Genomic DNA, 21216 nt, shown 5'->3' on the forward strand with positions numbered 1-21216 from the left:
ACCTGCTGGAAGCGTAGCTTACAGCACACTCGCACTAAGCTACCATTCACACCAGAAATGCCAATAGGTGGCCTGACCAAGCTACCAGGCGGGCAGGCCCTAACGGGTATCTCGAGCCTAGCTACACATAACATTACATTACTGGTAGACCTGTTGAGCAGCGGAGAATTCATTACCTTTACTGATCTGAGGGAGCACTTTGATGTCCTCTCAGGGTTGGTTCTGTTATATAGCTCAATAACAAAACTCATACAACGGCACTGGAAGCTGGGATTGAACAAACAGCCCACACATGCTGGATGTCAGGCTATCTGTACACTAGGGGGGGAGAGAAAACTGGTGTCTGCCATCTATAGGGCATTACAAAAAGATACACTTCTCCCACTGGACAAACTACAAGTGGCATGGCAGACGGACACAGGGACCCCCATAGATGAGCAGCGATGGGCTAGAATCACAGCGCATACACACACAGTGTTTAAGAAGAACAGTTTCAAATTAATTAATCTCTATGTCTTCCACAGGGCATACCTTACTCCCTATAAAATAGCGAAAATGTTTACAGCTGGGCGCGGTGAATGTCCCCGCTGCTAGGCACCGGAAGCAGACCTCGACCACATGCTGTGGAGCTGCACAGGGCTTGGGCTCTACTGGGAAGGGGTATTTAAGAGTAAAACTGCGGTCACAGATAGAAGAGTCCCGTTGTCTCCTTTGCTGGCATTACTGGGTGACTTCCCAGACCAAACGCCAAGAAAACCACTAACAAGTATATAGATATGGCATTGATACTAGCTAAAAGGGGTATCACGATACACTAGAAAGACCCAGGGGACCCACACCTACAAAAATGGCAAGATGCATTAATAAAATGGGCTGACGCAGAGGGGAGAGTGTTACACCAGGAGGCTGTAATAGGTTGCATGCCTATGGACACGGCACGACAATGGGACACACTGCTTGATTGCCTTAAGAACCCAAATGAAACAGTATTAGACCAATCTCAATCAGCTGATGAAACAGACAGTGACAAAGACTACAACCAACAAACCAGCCCAAGACTCGGACTTTGTTCAGATTTGCTGAGAGGATAGTCAATGCTAGGAAAAGAGCGACCATTCACCGACTGGGAGAAGACTTGGGGGGAGGGGACCAAAGGAGGGGAAGATCAGACCATTTGTTGTTCATGTCTGTATTTGTTACCTATAAAACTAATAAAAATATATTTAAAAAAATTAATAAATAATCGGGGTTGAGCTGGGGGGGTCAAAGTAACTATTGAGAGTGCCAGCTGCACATCGAAGTCGTCGCCGCCACCGGTATTAGGTAGCGTCTCAAATAGTTTGTACAGCTCATCACCCCCAAAATGTAGCATAAGCAACCTTTGGACTGCACCATATGTTTCCGGTATGGCCCAAAAATAGTGCCCTAGTCTGCCGAGCCAGTGGCGCCAACGTGGTGCTGCTGTGGCCGGGTCCTCCAACTGGCTAAAGGGGGGTAAGGCGGTGACTGACGCATGTGCCCCTGGGTTGGGTGTGGCTTCGCAGCGGTCAGTCTGGGGTGGTGAGCTCATTTTGAGGTGCAAGTCTCTGTCCTTGGCTGTGCAGGTTCTCTTTTATTTATCTTGGTTTATTTAGTTCTATGATGTTTAATGGCTTTTCCTTTCCTCTCCTTTCTGTCCTTCATTTTTTTTTTTTTCCAAGGCCTCAAGAAGGCCACCGGTGCACACTGATCTACCCCTGCGGTACCCTCCTGAGCTAGGGGCGAGAAGCAGTCGGTGCCTCTGTCAGTTGCAGGCACAACAGGGGACAGCCTTGGGGTCCTCAGGGGAAACGAAGATGCCAGCACAAGCACAGACCTTTCCTCGTCGTGTGCGGCTGGAGCACACCTCCCGGAATTCAACACAGCCTGCGTCTGTGTTTCCCCTGCATTCCGACCCCAAAAGGCGGGGCCTTCCTTAAATAGTCAGCAGCCCACGTATCGATGAGGTCAGCGTGCAGGCTGTGGAGCGGCACAGCTTTAGTGAGTGGCAGGCGGCTGCGCAGAGCCCCAGCACCGACACGCCATGTCAGATGAGGCAGTCGGGTGTGGTAGTTGCGCCTCCTGGTCTGCCGGATCGTGCCCAGACCACGCTGCACCGGCACGATTCCAGGTAAGGACGGGTGCACCAGAGGGCATGCGAGGCGAAGGTAGTACTCTGCCTCGTCACTAGTGTGGAGAAGCGCCCCGGGGCCTCAACTGGGTGCTGGGGATGCGGAGGTACAGGTCACAAGGAGGCACAACACACACATTAGTTGTGTACTTGCAGACTGACCACGAGGACAGCCGACCCATTTATTTATATCCTTTGGGGCCGAAGCCCTGCCTCCATAACCTGGAGGCAACAAAATATAGGACAGCCCGGATATTGTGCATATGACACTAAGTGGTACTGTAGTAGCTTCACACGTCTCCTAGTTCAGCCTAAGCTGCTCTGCTAAGCTACCATTATCTATCAGCCTAAGCTGCTAGACACCCTGTACACTAATAAGGGATAACTGGGCCTGGTGCAAGGTGCAAGTACCCCTTGGTACTCACTACAAGCCAGTCCAGCCTCTTACAGTAACCACGCAAAACTCATGCCCATATAGGTATTAGTGAAAATGTTCACAGGCCCACCTGATGGCGAGCGCCTCCCTCTCGACTTGGGTGAACCAGCTTCTGTCACAGAGAGTGCCCTGCTCGCATAGGCCACTGGGGCCCAGTTCTAGTAGCTTTGTTCCTGGAGTAAAACTGCGCCAAGCCTGATGGGGCTGGCATCTGCCACCACTTCCATCCTTCATCGTGGATGAAAATAGGCCATGGTCACTTTGTCCAGAAGGGCTCTTTTGATTTCTTTGAAAGCACCTCCAGCCTTGGGGCCCCATTCCCACTAGGTGTCGGCTCTCGTGAGCTGCCGAAGAGGTTCGGCCATGGTGGCCAGCCAGGGATTAAACCTCCCACAGTATGTGGCCATACCGAGGAAGCTCCGTACTTCCTTTGCGTTCCTGGGGACTGAGGCTCCTTTGGTGGCATCCACTTTCCTGGGGTCGACCTGCAGCCCTTCCCTCGAGAAAATGTGTCAGACGAGGCGGTCGGGTGCGGTAGTTGCGCCTCCTGGTCTGCTGGATCGTGCCCGGACCACGCTGCACCGGCACGATTCCAGGTAAGGACAGGTGCACCAGAGGGCATGCAATGCGAAGGTAGCACTCTGCCTAGTCGCCAGTGTGGAGAAGCACCAAAGGGCCTCAACGGGGTGCCGGGGATGTGGAGGCGCACATCAGTTGCGTACTTGCAGACTGACCACGAGGGCAGCCAGTCCATTTATTTATAACCTTTGGGACCGAAGCCCTGCCTCCATAGCCCGGAGGTAACATAATATAAGAGAGCCCGGATGGCCCTCTACAAAGTGTAGCTAATTTATAAGTATTATTTCAGTCATGCACCCTTAAGACGTTGGCTGATTCCAAGGGTTCTAGTTTGACAGTGGAGCCTTTCGGGCTATCTTTCTGTTCAGAAATATATGTATATATTTTTTTAAAACAAGTGTACTCTGGGAACTCAACGTTGCAAGAGTGCTGATCTCGGAATCACAACAGAGGCACCTGGTATGACCACCATAGAGAAATCTTTTTCAGCAATCCATCATGTCTCAACTATATAAACAGAGGTGCAGAGTTTTCACATTTATGTGTAATATTGCAGATGTTTCAAATATAAATTATTGAAATTTTGCTGCCAAAATGAGTGACCCTTTCTTGCGAGTAAACCAAAGCCAATGAAGTCCATGTAAAGAAATAAATATTAAAAATGACTCCCTTTTGAGGAATTGAAAGCTCTCTAATGGTATTGTCATCTGGGAAAGGGCATGAATATTTCTAAGTTTATGTTTTAAAAACCAACAGATTTTAATAAATGCCTTTTAGTGGAGTGATATAATCTGATTTACTGTTGTATACCTCATTGTTTTCTCCTTTATCCTTGCCCCATCACCTTCCCTACCCTCCCAGTACTTTGCTCTTGGTATGACTTTTAGAATGTTGGAGCAGAGCAAGTTCTTTTTTGACAGTTGAACCGGTTATTGATCATTCTCGATGTGCTCTCTCACAGTTACATTTGGTTTGGAGGTTTTCTGCATTTACCATGCATGCCAACATTTTACACCAAGAAAGTGGTAGATTTTAGAAAAAAGCAGAAATTGACTTATATTGAAGGAGAGGCAATTTAAGCAAGTGGACAGGGTAAAATTAACCTACTGTTGGCTTAACAATACAGGAGTCTCCCTCCTGAATCAGGTCTCTAGGCCTATATGATTTTTCTGAGTCAGCTTTATAGCAGGATATCCTTTTGACAACAAGGATGGGATCATACATGCCAACAAACCCGATTCAAGAGGGAAAGTTCTGATTGTGTAATCTCAAAATTACTTCAGTTCAGCTTTCTACTGCTTAAAAGTGCCTCTACTTCCATGTAAGCCAATGGGGGAAAATAAATCCAGTGTCAGGACTGGATGCTCTGATTAGGCTTCTCTTTCTTTACTGTGAAAAATACAGCAGCCAATCAAAAGACAATTAAATTTCCCATGTTACATTGTAGGAAGCTGGCCTGGTGTGTGGTTAACATATATGATGTTGGCACCTTATACCAGGTCCAGGCAACCCCTAATAGTGAATGAAGACAGTGTCTAGGAAGTCAGGGCTCTCTAGAGGTAGCTGTGGATGAGCAGCCAAGACTTATGTAATGTAGGAGGAGTGTAAAGTACTTGCAAAACAAAAAAGGTACTTTGTTACAGTAGCACTGAACTAGACTACTTATCGGCAGTCCCTCAAATGGAGGTAAGTACACACAGTATATATATATATATATATATATATATATATATATATATATATATATATGAACACACAGCAATAATTAGGAATTAGCTTAGGAAACAACAAGCATTGGGAAGCAATTGTAGAAAATAGCGAGGGCTCAAGGGGAGGGCCAATCCATATACTAAAATAGTGGAATGTGAGGTCCCTACCCAAGGCTATAGACTAGTTAGATGGACGCTGGGAGAATGCAGGACTCCAAGAGGTGAGTACTGAAGTGACTCACAGTGACCAGGAGAGCAGAGATAAGTACCTACCTGGTCTTCCCAAGGAGTAACAAGAGGACTTAGAAAACGAACTTTGCAAGAACAGGACCAGGCCAGAGGAACCCAAAGGTGGATTCTGGAAGAATAGGACCTATAAAAGAATGTTACAGAGTCCAGTCCACAGTGGAGTATCCAGACGTGGCAGGAGCCACTACCCACCCTTCTTTGGATGAAAATCCGGGTTGATAGGACAGGAAGAAGATCAGCTGTGTAGCCCAGGACCTGCAGAGAAGTCTTTGGAGCCATGTAGATGATGTACCACCTCGGTCGCCGGGTTGCAGTCGGTCAGTGGTCAGGAGGACTACCAACAAGCCTTGGCAAATGCAAGTTAGAGCAAAAGAAGAGTTGCAAGGCTGAAGAGGACCAGCAAGGTCAGGGGGACTCGACCCTTGGAGGGGAGACCGGGCTCATACTCAGTCATCGGGAGAGCCAGCAGTAGCAGTCACATCCCTGCAGGCAATCCACTGGCAGCAGGCACAGTAAGTTGCAGTGAGGCCCAATCTGCACACCTGGAGAAGAGTTCCATGTCACTGGAGCAGCAGAGGAGAGACTGTCCGTGCAAGAATGAAGTGCTGAAGGCCGGGGCTATTTGCAGCCTGAAGATCCCTTAAAGCAGGAGACAACAAGCCTTGGTTAGTGCAAGAGCCTTGGTGCATAGGGGTACCACCGTGCAAGGATAGGCAAGAAGCTCACCATTTCCCAAAGTGGACAGAGGGCAGAGAGAACCAAGCGGGCCACTCCAGACCACCACCTGTGTTGCAGGATCCACGCAGTTCCAGAGGAGGGCAGATCCACGCAGCCGGATGTCGTTGCGGTAGGTGCTGTTACGACTCTGTCGTCCCATTTCCAGGGGGCACTGTAAGAGGACTGTCGGAAGCCTGGGAATCACCTTGAACACCTATCTAGAGTCCCTTGCTGACTCCTGTTTGTTTCTCTTTTCTCCATGGTACACTTGTGTAGTACTACATTTGCTTCCTGGGACTGCAAATCCCATAATGCACAGCCTGCTAGTCAGGAAAGCCCGGATTCTGTTTTCCATTGTTTTCAATGGGAGAAGTCCAGTTGCTCCTTTTCACCGGATCCTCTCCTCCAGGACTTGCAAGTATCTGAAACTACACACCTGTGACCTCTCCTGTGCAGCCCAGCTTGGAACTGCTTATAAGCAGCCATTTCCTCAAGCTCCCCGTCGTGCATTGGACTTCGATTCCTTTGTGTTACAGACCCCTTGTCGGATGGTGTTCCAGTTTTGTTCCTGTGCTGTTCCAACTTGATCCTGTTTCCTGTTTCTCTGCCCTGTTCCTGATTGTTCCAGCCAGAGCCTGCTCCCTACTTCTTAGCCTTGTACCTGTTTGTTTCTTCCAGAGCCTGCTCCCTGTTTCTCTGCCCTGCTCCTGCCTTGTTTCAGCCTGAACCTGCTCTCTGTTTCCCAGTCCTGTTTACTACTCATTCCTACTCCCTGTATTCCAGTCCTGTCCTTGCCTGTTCCAGCCAGAGCCTGCTCTCTGTTTCCCAGTCCTATCTCTGTTTGTTCCAGCCAGAAGTTTGCACCCTGTTTTCAAGTCCTAGTCCTGCCTTTACTTCAGCCTGAGCCTGTTCCCAGTTCTTGCCTCTGCCTCCTTGTTTGTTCCCTTCTGTTTCTGTTTCTTCTTGGTTTTTTGTGTCTGGTAAGTGTTCTATCAGTCTTCACTAGTGTATAAGTGTCCTCCTTTGTTCTGGGGTTGGCTCCTGGTTTCCAGGAGGCAATTCCAGCCCCCATCCTTGTCCAGTGTTATACGTTGTCTTTTGTGCCTAACAGTGACAGTGTGCTATTGCTGTTTTCTCAGGAATCGCCACTGTGTTTCCAACTGGACCCACAGGAGCGTGTCCTGTGTATGTGAGTACTATCCTTGTTTGTGCTCTAGGGTCCAGAGACAGAATTACTTCTGCTGCCTCCTTTCTATGGGGCTAGCAGGGTGACTATCTGTAAGAGCAAACTGCACAGAGGCATAGACATTCCCTGTCACTGTGGGAGGTTCTGCGCCTTACTCTGTGTACAACCCCAGCATGTTTGTCCACTAGTAATCCGTTTCCTATTTGTTCACACAAGGGTTGCTCTGCTTTTACTTTCCTGTTTCCTGTGTCTGTCCATAGCTGTCCTTTCCGTGTATGCCTTTAGCTGCTCTTCTTCCCCAGTATACTATATCTTTAGGATATTCGGTGACCTCAAGGGGTGTCCCAACCAGAGTCCTGATCAGACCTGCCCGAAACCGTGACAGAATGCACGACCCAAAAAGTTCAAGCTCCCCTGGCAGTAAAGGCACACATAGATCTAAAATGATTTCCTATCATGTTAAGACACCCCTTTCTAAGCCTATACATTCTCTGGAGACCTCTAAAAAAGGACTTAGTTTAAAGGATAGACTTGTTAAAGAAAATCAAAGATTGCAAATACAGTACTACATTGCGTGGCTTGCTGATCCATCAATGTTCAACTATTATAATATCTGTGATTATGATCCCCAATCCCTGTCTGTAGAAGAATTACAAAGTAATAATGAGTTTTTGGAGGTTCTATTACCTCAAACAGGGGAGAATGTTCCTAACAGTGAAAGTGCTTTTGCTACTTCTACACAAGACATTTACTCTCAAGAAAACCTGGTTAATCCCTTGCCTCATGCTAATGCATCCCAAATTCACTTCCAGGACTCTGTCAAAACAAAGAACCCTGACACTGTTCAAGAAGCTACACTAGGGATTCCCTTGTTTTCTGTTGAGTGCTTCAGCCCATCTAGGCCAGTTTCTCGGAATTCAAAGTGCAGTGCTGACTCTTATAAAGACCTATCAGTCCCTCAGAGTTTTCAGGTCAGTAGGCTAGACCCTGTATCTAAGGGATCAGTAAAAACTGTGGGATTCCTTAGTTCAACTCAAATGGCTTGTGCTCCTCCCAAATTGGATGACAGTACATCAGTCTCAATTCCTAAGTGTTGTGCTGACTCGTGTAAGGATCTACCAGTCCCTCAGTGCTTTCAAGTCAACAGGATAGAACCTGTATCAAAGGGATCAGTAAAGACTGTGGGATTCCTTAGTTCAACTCAAAAGGCTTGTGCTCTTCCCAAACTGGATGATAATACACCAGTCTCAATCCCTAAAAGCTCTGTTAAACCCCTTTCTATTCTGAGTGGGTTTGATAAGAAAATGGACATACACACACTAAAAGAGCAGTTTTGGCAGATTAAAAGGCAGATATTGGACTTCTATGATGAATATGTTGTAACATACACAAGAAATCGCGCATGTGGGCTCTTTTCATCAATGCATATTTCACTGTTGCCAGAACCAGACATTCTGTTTATCTGTAAGGTAGAAGAAGTAACAGAGCAGCTGATGGAAACTACTGCAAGGCAATTTGAAAACCTGAAAAAAGAAAATGATCACCAGCTTTGGCTTAAAGAACAGTATGCTACTTTGTGTGCCTCTCCAAAGACTTCTATAGAGCAGATTGTCCCTTCTATTAATGACAGTCAAAAGACAGCTCCAGTTATAAATATATCAGCCTCTTCTTCAGACTCTCTCTCAGCCTGTAGTTCTCCAGTGAGAATTCCTGTACAGTTCACTGGATCTCTGACATCTCTGAGAGATTTGACACCTCTTCATTCAAAGGATGGATCAGAGTCTTCAGAGGGAAGTGTCTCAGCCCCTCTATCAGAACAAATAAAGCCAAAGGAAGAAGAGAGTTCTGATGCAGACTCCAATAGCTGCACCTTAAGAAACCAAGATATGACTTTACTGGAGATTAATGGCAAGTTGTGCAACAGTGTTGAAGAATCTGAATCTAGTGATGACAGTGGTTCCTGCCTTGCCGTGAACAAACCTGCAGATAGTGCTGTTCAAATGGCGCATACACCAGAATTTTCAGATTGTGGGGATACTCCTGCCCGTTCAAACAATATCATATAATTTTCAGACAATAAAGAGACAGTTCCTGTTTCAAGTGAACTAATGGATTTTTCTGACCATGAAGAAATACCCGCAATCACTAAGAATGTAATGGACTTCTCAGAAAGTTTAAAAATATCTTCTGTGTCAAAGCAAACCGTGGAGAATTCAGACAAGGAAGAAAGCCAGCAATCTGAAACTGAACAGCCTGTCATAAGAAATAAATGAAAGCCTTCGCCTAGAAGTGGACACAGTTGCAGCCTCAACCACTGATCCTGACCTGCTGATCCCTGCCAATGTGTATCCTGTTTCCAGCTCCACGATTAGTGAAGACAAGATCTCTGAGCTACCGGTATCTGATCTTGATGTAAAACCAGCCACATCAATGTCACCTGCTGTGTCCCTGAAACTAAAGACTCCTGAAAACCAGCAATCTGAAACCGAAGTTCAAGTGCTGAAAGATGTAATATTTCCCACTAAGACTAAAGACTTGAATTTGAATCTTGTATTTGAAGATCTGATGATAAGTACTGTTCTTAGTGTTTTATTGCAAGAAACAATCATCAATTCAAAGGCAAGAGCTGAAAATTTAGATACCAATGTAAAGGCGACTTCTGAAGAGACTCCGGTTCCATTTCTTTCCAAAGAACAACCTTTCAGTGTTAACAGAGTTGAAGATCAACTACCTGTAGTAGAAACGCTTTGCAAAGAAACCATTTCTGATACCATGAATACACCACAGAGCACTTCCAATGATGAAATCTCAGTCTTGTCTGAAGATCACCCTAAAGAATTAGCTTGTGGAACTTCTACAGTTTCAGATGTTAATCCAGTTTCTAAAGACTTGAAAACTCTTGTTGCTCCTGAATTTGATACTCCGAAGTCATCGAAGACGAAAGAAAATTCTGACTTTTTCGTGTTTACTTTGAAAACACCAGTTACCCATGTTTCCCAAGTCTCTATGCTTTGCAAGCCTCAGACCACAATCCATGTAAATACTGCTGCAGAAACAGACAAATCCTGCTTGTCAGAAGAACCTGACAGTTACTAATACACCAATCAGCTCCTCCAAAGAGGAAAGTATTAAACAAGAAACTAATGTCATAAAGAATACCGCCCGTAATGCCATTCCAGATCTCCTTGCTCCTGAATCTACTTCACCAGAAACCAACTCCATGCACTCCTCCCATATCAATCGAACAATAGAGAGGAAAGACATCGGAGCCCATATGGGTATTAATACATGCTTTGCTCATTGGAAGTTTCACCTATGGCAGGACTGTAAACTTATCAACCAAGGTTGGTGTTGGATTTTCTTGCTGTGGCTTTTCCTCTTCAACTTTTTTCAGCCAAAGGATCGCCTTCTCTTCTTGAGCAGACTGATGGGAGGGGGTATACTGTTACGACTCTGTCCTCCCATTTCCAGGGGGCGCTGTAAGAGGACTGTCGGAAGCCTGGGAATCACCTTGAACACCTATCTAGAGTCCCTTGCTGACTCCTGTTTGTTTCTCTTTTCTCCATGGTACACTTGTGTAGTACTACATTTGCTTCCTGGGACTGCAAATCCCATAATGCACAGCCTGCTAGTCAGGAAAGCCCGGATTCTGTTTCCCATTGTTTTCAATGGGAGAAGTCCAGTTGCTCCTTTTCACCGGATCCTCTCCTCCAGGACTTGCAAGTGTCTGAAACTACACACACCTGCGACCTCTCCTGTGCAGCCCAGCTTGGAACTGCTTATAAGCAGCCATTTCCTCAAGCTCCCCGTCGTGCATTGGACTTCGATTCCTTTGTGTTACAGACCACTTGTTGGATGGTGTTCAAGTTTTGTTCCTGTGCTGTTCCAGCTTGATCCTGTTTCCTGTTTCTCTGCCCTGTTCCTGATTGTTCCAGCCAGAGCCTGCTCCCTACTTCTTAGCCTTGTACCTGTTTGTTTCTTCCAGAGCCTGCTCCCTGTTTCTCTGCCCTGCTCCTGCCTTGTTTCAGCCTGAACCGGCTCTCTGTTTCCCAGTCCTGTTTACTACTCATTCCTACTCCCTGTATTCCAGTCCTGTCCTTGCCTGTTCCAGCCAGAGCCTGCTCTCAGTTTCCCAGTCCTATCTCTGTTTGTTTCAGCCCGAAGTTTGCAGCCTGTTTTCAAGTCCTAGTCCTGCCTTTACTTCAGCCTGAGCCTGTTCCCAGTTCTTGCCTCTGCCTCTTTGTATGTTCCCTTCTGTTTCTGTTTCTTCTTGGTTCTTTGTGTCTGGTAAGTGTTCTATCAGTCTTCACCAGTGTATAAGTGTCCTCCTTTGTTCTGGGGTTGGCTCCTGGTTTCCAGGAGGCAATTCCAGCCCCCATCCTTGTCCAGTGTTATACGTTGTCTTTTGTGCCTAACAGTGACAGTGTGCTATTGCTGTTTTCTCAGGAATCGCCACTGTGTTTCCAGCTGGACCCACAGGAGCGTGTCCTGTGTATGTAAGTACTATCCTTGTTTGTGCTCTAGGGTCCAGAGACAGAATTACTTCTGCTGCCTCCTTTCTATGGGGCTGGCAGGGTGACTATCTGTAAGAGCAAACTGCACAGAGGCATTGACATTCCCTGTCACTGTGGGAGGTTCTGCGCCTTACTCTGTGTACAACCCCAGCGTGTTTGTCCACTAGTAATCCGTTTCCTATTTGTTCACACAAGGGTTGCTCTGCTTTTACTTTCCTGTTTCCTGTGTCTGTCCATAGCTGTCCTTTCCGTGTATGCCTTTAGCTGCTCTTCTTCCCCAGTATACTACCTCTTTAGGATATTCGGTGACCTCAAGGGGTGTCCCAACCAGAGTCCTGATCAGACCCGCCTGAAACCGTGACAGGTGCCTGCAGATGCAGGGGCTTGACTCCTTCACTCCAAAGGAGATTCATTCTTGCTTCTTGGTGTAGCTGACATCTCGCCAACCCCAGAGGATACACTGCGGTCGAATTGTTACAATTGCTGGAAGGAGCCAGGGAAACAATGTTGCAAGGCGAGGTTGTTTTGGAAGTTGCAGTCTTGTCGGTTCCTGAAGTGTACAGTTGTGGTTCCTGTAGCCAGAAGCAGAAGAGGTTGATGAAGAAGAGTCCGGGTGGAGTCTTGCACGCCGGATCTGGGTACTCACCCGCAAAGGAGTCCCTAAATAGCCCTAACCAGGGGATCGGTCACTTTGCATGGTTGATGTCACCTGCCTGACCTGGCCATTCAGATGCTCCCAGGGGCCTTTGCACATCTTGTCTTCAAGTTGGCAGAACCAAGTGGCCACCTGGAGGAGCTCTACTCTCCTTTCCTTTGTCCAGTTTTGTGCCAGAGCAGGGATCCCTGGACTGGTGCAAACCAGTTTATGCAGGGAGGGCACCAAAAGTGCCTTTCAAAGCAAAGCAGTGGCTTGGGGAGGCTACCCCTCCCCGCCTTGTAACACCTATTTCCAAGGAAGAGGGTGTTGCCTCTCTTTCCCACAGAAAAACCTTGGTTCTGCTTTCCTCTGCCTGAGTTGATCAAGCAGCAGGAAGGCAGAAACCTATATGAGGGGTGGCAGCAGCACAGGCTTCCCAGAAAACCCCAGAAGACTGGTAGGAAAAATACTGTGGGGTCCTCTAAGGAGCCCCCAGAGTGCATGGAACCGTACAACTAATACTGGCAACATTATTGGGGTATGATTCCTACATGTTTGATACCAAACATGCCCAGGTTCAGAGTTACCATTATGTAGCTGGACATAGGTAGTGACCTATGTCCTGTACACAGTTGAAATGGCTTCATAGGGGCACCTGCAGACACATTTAGTATGGGCTCCCATGGGTGGCATAATACATGCTGCAGCCCAAGGGGGACCCCTGGTGTCCCAATGCCCTGGGTACCTAAGTACCATAAACTAGGGACTTATAAGGGGACACCAGTATGCCAATTGTGGAGTGCACAAATGTCCAAGGTAACCAAATTTGGATGGAGAAAGGGCAATCACTGGGGTCCTGGTTAACAGGATCCCAATGAAACAGTCTAAGCACACTGATAGCAGGCACAAAGTGGAGGTAACCATGCCAAAAAAGGGTACTTTCCTACACCGCCCCAAACGAAGAACAATAAGACTAACCTTGCCCAGTTGAGTCTTCACTGTCTAAGTGGAAATATCTGGAGAGACCATGTGCATTGGAGTGGTCACTCCCAGGTCTATGTTCCACTGTAAAGTCCATTCCCTGTAGGGAAATGGGCCACCTTAACAATTTGGGATTCTCACCATTCAACTACTTAAGCCATAGGAGGGGCTTGTGGTCTGTCTGAACAAGGAAGTGAGTGCCAGACAGGTATTTGGCCTCAGCTTCTTCAAGGCCCAGACCACAGCAAAGGCCTTCCTCTCACTGGATGACCAACACTTTTCTCTGGGGGTCAACCTTCTGCTTATAAAAGCTACAGCTTGATCCTGGCCCTCATCATTTAGCTGTGAGAGTACTGCTTTATTTCTACCTCAGAAGCATCTGTTTGTACAATTAAATGTTTGGAGTAATAAGGGCTTCTTAAGATGGGAGCAGAGCAATCAGCCTGTTTCAGGTCATCAAAAGCTTTTTGGCGGCTGGCTGTCCATAAAACTTTTGTGTGCATCCTTTAGGATGTGAGGTCATTTAACGGTGCTGCAATGGAGACATAGGGGGTCATTACAACATTGGCGGTAAATGCCGCTTACCGCCGTGCAGAAGACCGCCACCACACCGCCTCGGCCGCAGAATTCTGCCACAGCTATTATGACCCATAGCTCGGAATCCGCCAAAATTTAGACACCCACACAAGTCTGCCACACCAAAGGATAGTGATAAACTGGCGATAACAAAACCTCCACCGTCACGGCAACAGGAATACACCCACACTATCACGACCCACGAATCCACGCGGCGATCTTTCAACCGCGGTATTCCATTGACGGTACACACTGCCGCGCTCAAAATACACACATTTACAAAACACTACCACATTGGACAATTCAAAATACACACACCTGATACACATACACACACCACTCCCACACACCCAATACAATATAAAACACACACCCACATCACCCACAAACCCCTACGACAAAAATAGAGAAAGAAGCACAGAGAGAGACACCACTATCAACAATACTAGCATCCACAGGCACACACCATCATCACTCACACAACATCCACCCACCTCAGACAACACACACAAATACATCCCCTCACACATCACAACACACACTACCCCACACATCACCCACACCACCCCATGGCACCGCAAAGACACCCCAGATTCTCTGAGGAGGGGCTCAGGGTCATGGTTGAGGAAATCATCCGGGTAGAGCCACAGCTATTCGGATCACAGGTGCTGCACACCTCCATAGCTAGGAAGATGAAGCTATGGCGCAGAATCGTGGACAGGGTCAATGCAGTGGGACAGCACCCAACAACACGGGATGACATCAGGAAGAGGTGAAACGACCTACGGGGGAAGGTACGTTCCGTGGTATCCAGACACCACATTGCGGTTCAGAGGACTGGCGGCGGACCCCCACCTCCTCCCCCACAACTAAAAACAAGGGAGGAGCAGGTCTTGGCTATACTGCATCCTGAGGGCCTCGCAGGAGTAGCTGAGGGAATGGACTCTGGTAAGTCAAATCTTAACTATTACATCCCCCACCCTACCTGCATGCTATCACATGCCCCTACCCCCATCACTCCAACTCCTCACATATGTCCCACTATCACAAACCACCCATCCCAACACCAAGCCATGCATGCAACACCAAAGCATGGACACCCATCACCAATGCATGGCCACTGCAATACCCACACACACCCCTGAACAATTATCACACAAGATCCCACACAAGAATGCAAGCACTGGGGTACAGGGTCACCCACCCATTGCACACCATGCCACACACAGATGCAATAATCATGCCTTTACACCCCTGCAGGACCCCTACCCAACGTCACCAGACAGGAGGGCCCAGACATGTGCACTCCACCCACAGAAGAGGCCCACAGTGATGACAGCAGCTCTGTCCAACTGGATCTAGATGACCAGCCCGGCCCATCTGGGACCTTGGGACATTTGGTTCCCCTCACACTGGCACAAGACACAACAGAGCCTCCCCCCTCTGGAAACACCAGCACAGCACCCACCCAGCGGGCCCGTACCTCTGTCCCCAGGACACGTCAAGCAGCAGTGTGTCCACCACTACAGGGAACCCAGGCTAACCCACCACCCCAACAACACCTGGGGGCAGTGGTAGTGGGCACATGGTTCAGGGGACAGAGGCCCAGGAACACAGGGGAGCTGGGAGGGCTGCTGTGCGACTGGGGAGGACAGGCCCAGGGAACCCACTCTCCACGAGGCCCTCTCCAACATCATGGGAGCCTACCACCATTCCCATGAGACGATGGCAACGGTACTGGCCAAGTTTCAGGAGACCCAGCGGCTGCAGGAGGAACAGTATTTGTGGTTCAGGGAGGAACTCAAATCCATCAACACCACCCTGGGCACCATTGTAGGGGTGCTGAAGGAACTTGACAACACCAGGAGGTACACTGTGGCACAACAAGGGGCCCCTGACACTAGCCTGGACGATGAATAGCCCACCACCTCCGCCGGCGCTAGTGGACAGGAGGTACCGCCACAGGACCACGACACCAGCACCCCTCCCCCTGCAGATGGAGAACCACCTCGCAAGCGGTCCCTGAGACCCAGGACAAAGACAGAGAACAATGCCAAGACCCCCGCCAATAAATGAGACACCCTGATTGTCATCCTTCTGTCCCACTTTGTCACCCTGTCCATCCTTAAACTGCCCTAGCTCCACTTCCTATGCCCCTTTGGACAATGCACCTGTGAGACTAATAGACTGGACTCTGCCATGGACATTCCTCCACCATCACCCCTGACCATTTTACAACCCCCTCCAATATTTAGCATTTAAATAAACACCCTTAAAGCACAAAACAATCTGGAGTCAGTCTGTGCTTTCGAAAATGTGTATTTGCAATAACTGTGTAAAAATGATATATCCATTGTATTGTCAACATTCCTATGTCACACAGCCCTAGTCCATGAGGTAACAAAGCAGATGTCACACAGTGGGACCCACATCTGTGAAATTGAAAGGGAAAGTGACAACTCAGGGTCCATACATTAGGTGAAGGTGACAGACAGATGAGAGGTCGAACAATTATATCAGATGTAGCAGGCAGTGATGTCTTCTTACCTGTGTCTCACTGGAAGTATTGTTGGATCACCGTGTTTCTGTTGTCCATGTCCTCTTCTTCTGCTTCCTCTTCTTCACTGTCCACAGGCTCCACAGCTGCCACAACACCTCCATCTGGACCATCCTCCTGCAGAAAAGGCACCTGTCGTCGCAAAGCCAAGTTGTGAAGCATACAGCAGGCCACGATGTTCTGGCACACCTTTTTTGGTGAGTAGAATAGGGAACCACCTGTCAGATGGAGGCACCTGAACCTGGCCTTCAGGAGGCCGAAGGTCCTATCTATAACCCTCCTAGTTCGCCCATGGACCTCATTGTAGCGTTCCTCTGCCCTTGTCCTGGGATTCCTCACTGGGGTCAGTAGCCATGACAGGTTGGGGTAGCCAGAGTCACCTGCAAATGTCGAGAGAAATCTGTTAGACACACACTAAGGGCCAGATGTATCAAAGCTTTTTGCATTCGCAAACGGTGTGAATGCCCGTTTGCGAATGCAAAAAGCCATTTCAGAATGTATCAAAGGCATTCTGAATACAATTTTAAGGAATCGCTAAAATAGCGATTCCTTAAAATTGCGACCCTGTCTAGAGAGTCGCAAATTGCGACTCTCTAAATAAGAAATCGCAAATAAGGAATCCTTATTTGCGATTTCTAAAGCACATGTAACAAGCAATTCCTTAATGCAAATTGGGCATTAAGGAATCGCTATTTACCACCAAGTTGAATTTGGTGGTAACTATGTGCAAATTTTAAAAATGCATTTAAAATGCATTTTTAAAATTTACTTGTAAAGCACACATGCCCTTTTGGCATGTGTGCACCTTACATGTTGTAAAAAAATATTTTGGGGTGCAGCAGAGGGGGCCTAAGGCCCCCAGCACCCTGGACTTTGCATTTCCAAAAATTGCGAATTCCAGTTAGGAATTCGCAATTTTGGAAATGCAAAAAAATCGCAAATATGGGCCTACAGGCCCATAGGTGCGAATGGGGGCCGGTATTGCAATTTGCGATTCGGTAATAGCATTTGTGATTTTTAAGAAATCGCTATTACCGAATCGCAAATGTGATACATTGCATTTTGCGAATCAGAAATAGCGATTTCTTAAAAATCGCTATTTCCGATTCGCAAAAGGCCTTTTTTATACATCTGGCCCTAACTCTTAAGGACATCCCCAGACCCAGACACCTAGTCACACTGTATAGGCTCCATGTCCTCACCTAATAGCCACACACAGTGCCTCTGGAGTTGCCCCATCACATAAGGGATGCTGCTATTCCTCAAAATGTAAGTGTCATGCACTGATCCAGGAAACTTGGCATTCACATGGGAGATTAACTGGTCGGCCAAACACACCATCTGCACATTCATTGAATGGTAACTCTTCCGGTTTCTGTACACCTGTTCACTCCTGCGGGGGGGGGACCAAGACCACATGTGTCCCATCAATGGCACCTATGATGTTGGGGATATGTCCCAGGGCAAAGAAGTCACCTTTCACTGTAGGCAAATACTCCACCTGAGGGAAAACGATGTAGCTGCGCATGTGGTTCAGCAGGGCAGACAACACTCTGGAAAACACGTTTGAGAACATAGGCTGGGATATCCCTGATGCTATGGCCACTGTAGTTTGAAAAGACCCACTTGCCAGGAAATGGAGTACTGACAGCACCTGCACTAGAGGGGGGATTCCTGTGGGATGGCGGATAGCTGACATCAGGTCTGGCTCCAACTGGGCACACAGTTCCAGGATTGTGGCACAATCAAGTCTGTAGGGGACAATTACATGTTGCTCCCCCATTGTCGACAGGTCCACCAGCGGTCTGTACACCGGAGGATGCCGCCACCTCCTCATCTGCCCCAGCGGACATGCTCTATGGAGGAGAACAGCGAGCAGAGAGTCAACCAACACTGAGGTACGTTAACACAACTTTATTCCTCAATTTTCTAAAACCGCTATGTGCCTGTATTAGTGTGTATGCAAGGCCTAGATATGTGTGACACATTTAAAATTAATGCCATGTGGCCCCCTGAAATGGCGGCCTGCTGACCTGTAATGTGGGACAAGGGGATTTGAGGTAACTGCGCTGGCATTTTACACCATCGCGGTAGGTGGTCGTAGACCGCTGCACAATCCTGCATTGGTTAACATTGGACCATATGGGTCCGAGGAGCCAATGACGATGTACGCCGGCGGTGACGGTACTCACCGCCACGGACGTGACTGCCATTTTCTCTCTGTTCAATCACTTGATACCTGATCTTCGACATGAGAGGACCTACACTGCAAGTGCTGCTGTGACCTCAGTCTGGAAGAGACAATGGCTCATGTGTCTGGGGAAAGGGCCCCTGCTTTCAGCACGGAGGAGTTGGAGAAACTAGTGGATGGGGTCCTCCCCGAGTGCACGCTAATCTGCGGTCCTCCAGACAAACAGGTAAGTACACTGTGAGCATGCCAAATGGGCAATGCCTGTGTGGAGTGGTGTGGATGGAAGATGGGGGGGGGTGGGGAATGAGGCGTGCATGAAACGATGTGAGTGCATGTGCGTCATGGCAAGGGTAGGGATGCGGGCCAATGACTGTGACGGTGTGAATGGTTATATCTTCTCCTTTTCCCCTGTACTATTCCTTTAGGTCAGCGCCCACCAGAAGAAGGATATTCCGGCCCTGGGGGTCCACCACAGACGGAGCACCCACTGCCGTAAAAGATGGGAGGACATTCGCCGCTGGAGCAATAAGACGGCGGAGGCCCAGCTGGGGATGGCCTTCCAACGTGGGAGGGGTGCCTGTCGCACCATGACCCCCCTGATGTTCCGGATCCTGGCGGTGGCGGATCCGGAGTTGGATGGGTGCTTGAGGGCATCACAGCAGCCACAAGGGGGTGAGTACAGTCACATTCAGCTGATTCTGCACGCAGTGAAGTGTCTGGGTGGGGGAGGTGGGCTGTGAGTTCCCCTAGGCCAGGGCGAGTTTAGTAAGCAAGGTCCCGTCATAAGGCAGGCCATGTGGCACCCCACCCCACCTGTGTTCAGAGCCAACTATACCTAATCAGGCTCCTGTGACTTCCATGTGTGCAGCAATCGGGAATAGGCCTTGTAACCCATGTCCCTGTGATTAATTAGGGAACTCAAAGTGCACAGCGTAGTGCAGGGGGCTTCTGTGTCTGTAGTGTCTGCCAACGATAGCGGTATTGCATGCACTCAACGTGTCTTTCTTCTGTCTTCCCCCCATTTTTGTGGTCTTCCTGTTCTTGTGTGCATTTGCATCATCAGGCGGAGGAGCAGTGGCACAGGAGCAGGAGGGAGCTGCATCCCACATGGCCCTGGAGTGTGAGACAACGCAGTCTGAAGCCACCAGTGGGACGGAGGGTGAGTGGAGCTCCACGGCAGGGACAGGAGCTGAGACCAGCGACACGGACTCCTCGTCTGATGTGAGCTCCCTTGCGGTGGTGGGCCCCTCTGTGCCCACCGCATCTACAGGTACAGCCGCCACCCCCCCTACCAGCACCGCCCTCCCAGCAGCCCCTCAGCGTGTGCCCTGTGGCCGCTCACCCAGGAGGGTGGGCATCTCCTTCGCCCCAGGCACCCCAGCCCCTGCCCCAGTCAGCCCTGCTGCCTTCAGTGAGGAGGCCATTGACCTCCTCAGGTCCCTCACTGTTGGGCAGTCTACCATTTTGAATGCCATCCAGGGTGTAGAGAGGCAGTTGCAACAGACCAATGCATACCTGGAGGGCCTTCATTCTGGTCAGGCAGCCCAACAGCGAGCTTTTCAGACACTGGCCTCAGCACTGATGACAGCCATTGTCCCTGTGTCCAGCCTTCCCCCTCCAACTTCCTCTAGCCAGACCTAAACCCCTGTACCTCAACCTATCCCAAGCACACCATCAGACCAGCATGCACCTTCCTCAACACACAAGGGAAGCTCTGGCAAACATAAGCACCACACATCCCACAGGCACTCGCACAAGCATTATACCCATGCACACATACCAACATCCACTGCCTCCACTGTGTCCCCCTCCTCCACGTCTCCCTCCTCCCTCCCAGTCTCGTCTCCACTCACACCAGCATGCACTACATCTTCAGCCACTACCTCCATCACCAGCACACCCATCACCACACCCCGCTCACTTGCACTCACCACCCCCCACTACCATTCACACATCCCGTGTCCTCTCCCAGTGTGTCTGTGAGCCCAACTCCCCAGGTACACAAACGCAGCCGCACACCCACCCAACAGCCATCCACCTCACGACAGCCTCCAGCCCATGCACCTTCACCCAAAGTCAGCAAACGTACACCTCCTACAACAACACCCTCTTCCTCCACACCCAAACCCCCTCCATCTACCCGTCCCAGTGTGTCCAAAAAGCTTTTCCTGTCCAACCTTGACCTCTTCCCAAGGACACCGCCGCCACCAGCACCGCTGCCAAGGACACCGCCGCCACAAGCACCGCTGCCAAGGACACCGCCGCCACAAGCACCGCTGCCAAGGACACCGCCGTCACAAGCACCTCTGCCAATGACACTGCCACCACAAGCACCGCTGCCAAGGACACCGCCGCCACAAGCACCGCAGGCCAATGAGTGCCAAAAGCTCCGACGCTACTGGGGCCACAGTGGAGAAAGGCATCCACTACCTCAGTCCTTGGCAGGATGAAGCATTCTGGGCACAAAGCCCCCTCCAGAACCAGTGGAGAAAGGCATCCACTACCTCAGTCCTTGGCAGGATGAAGCACTCTGGGCACAAAGCCCCCTCCAGAACCAGTGGAGACTGTTATCCACTTGAGAGACTGTGGCTTTGCACTCCCCAGGATAAAGCAGTGGGCAACCCACCCACTTGAGAGACTTGTGAGACTGTGGCTTTGCACTCCCCAGGATGCAGCAGTGGGCAAACCACCCACTGTAGAGACTTGAGAGACTGTGGCTTTGCACTCCCCAGGAT

The sequence above is a fragment of the Pleurodeles waltl genome, chromosome 7 (genome assembly GCF_031143425.1).
Source record: "Pleurodeles waltl isolate 20211129_DDA chromosome 7, aPleWal1.hap1.20221129, whole genome shotgun sequence".
Lineage (NCBI taxonomy): Eukaryota > Metazoa > Chordata > Amphibia > Caudata > Salamandridae > Pleurodeles > Pleurodeles waltl.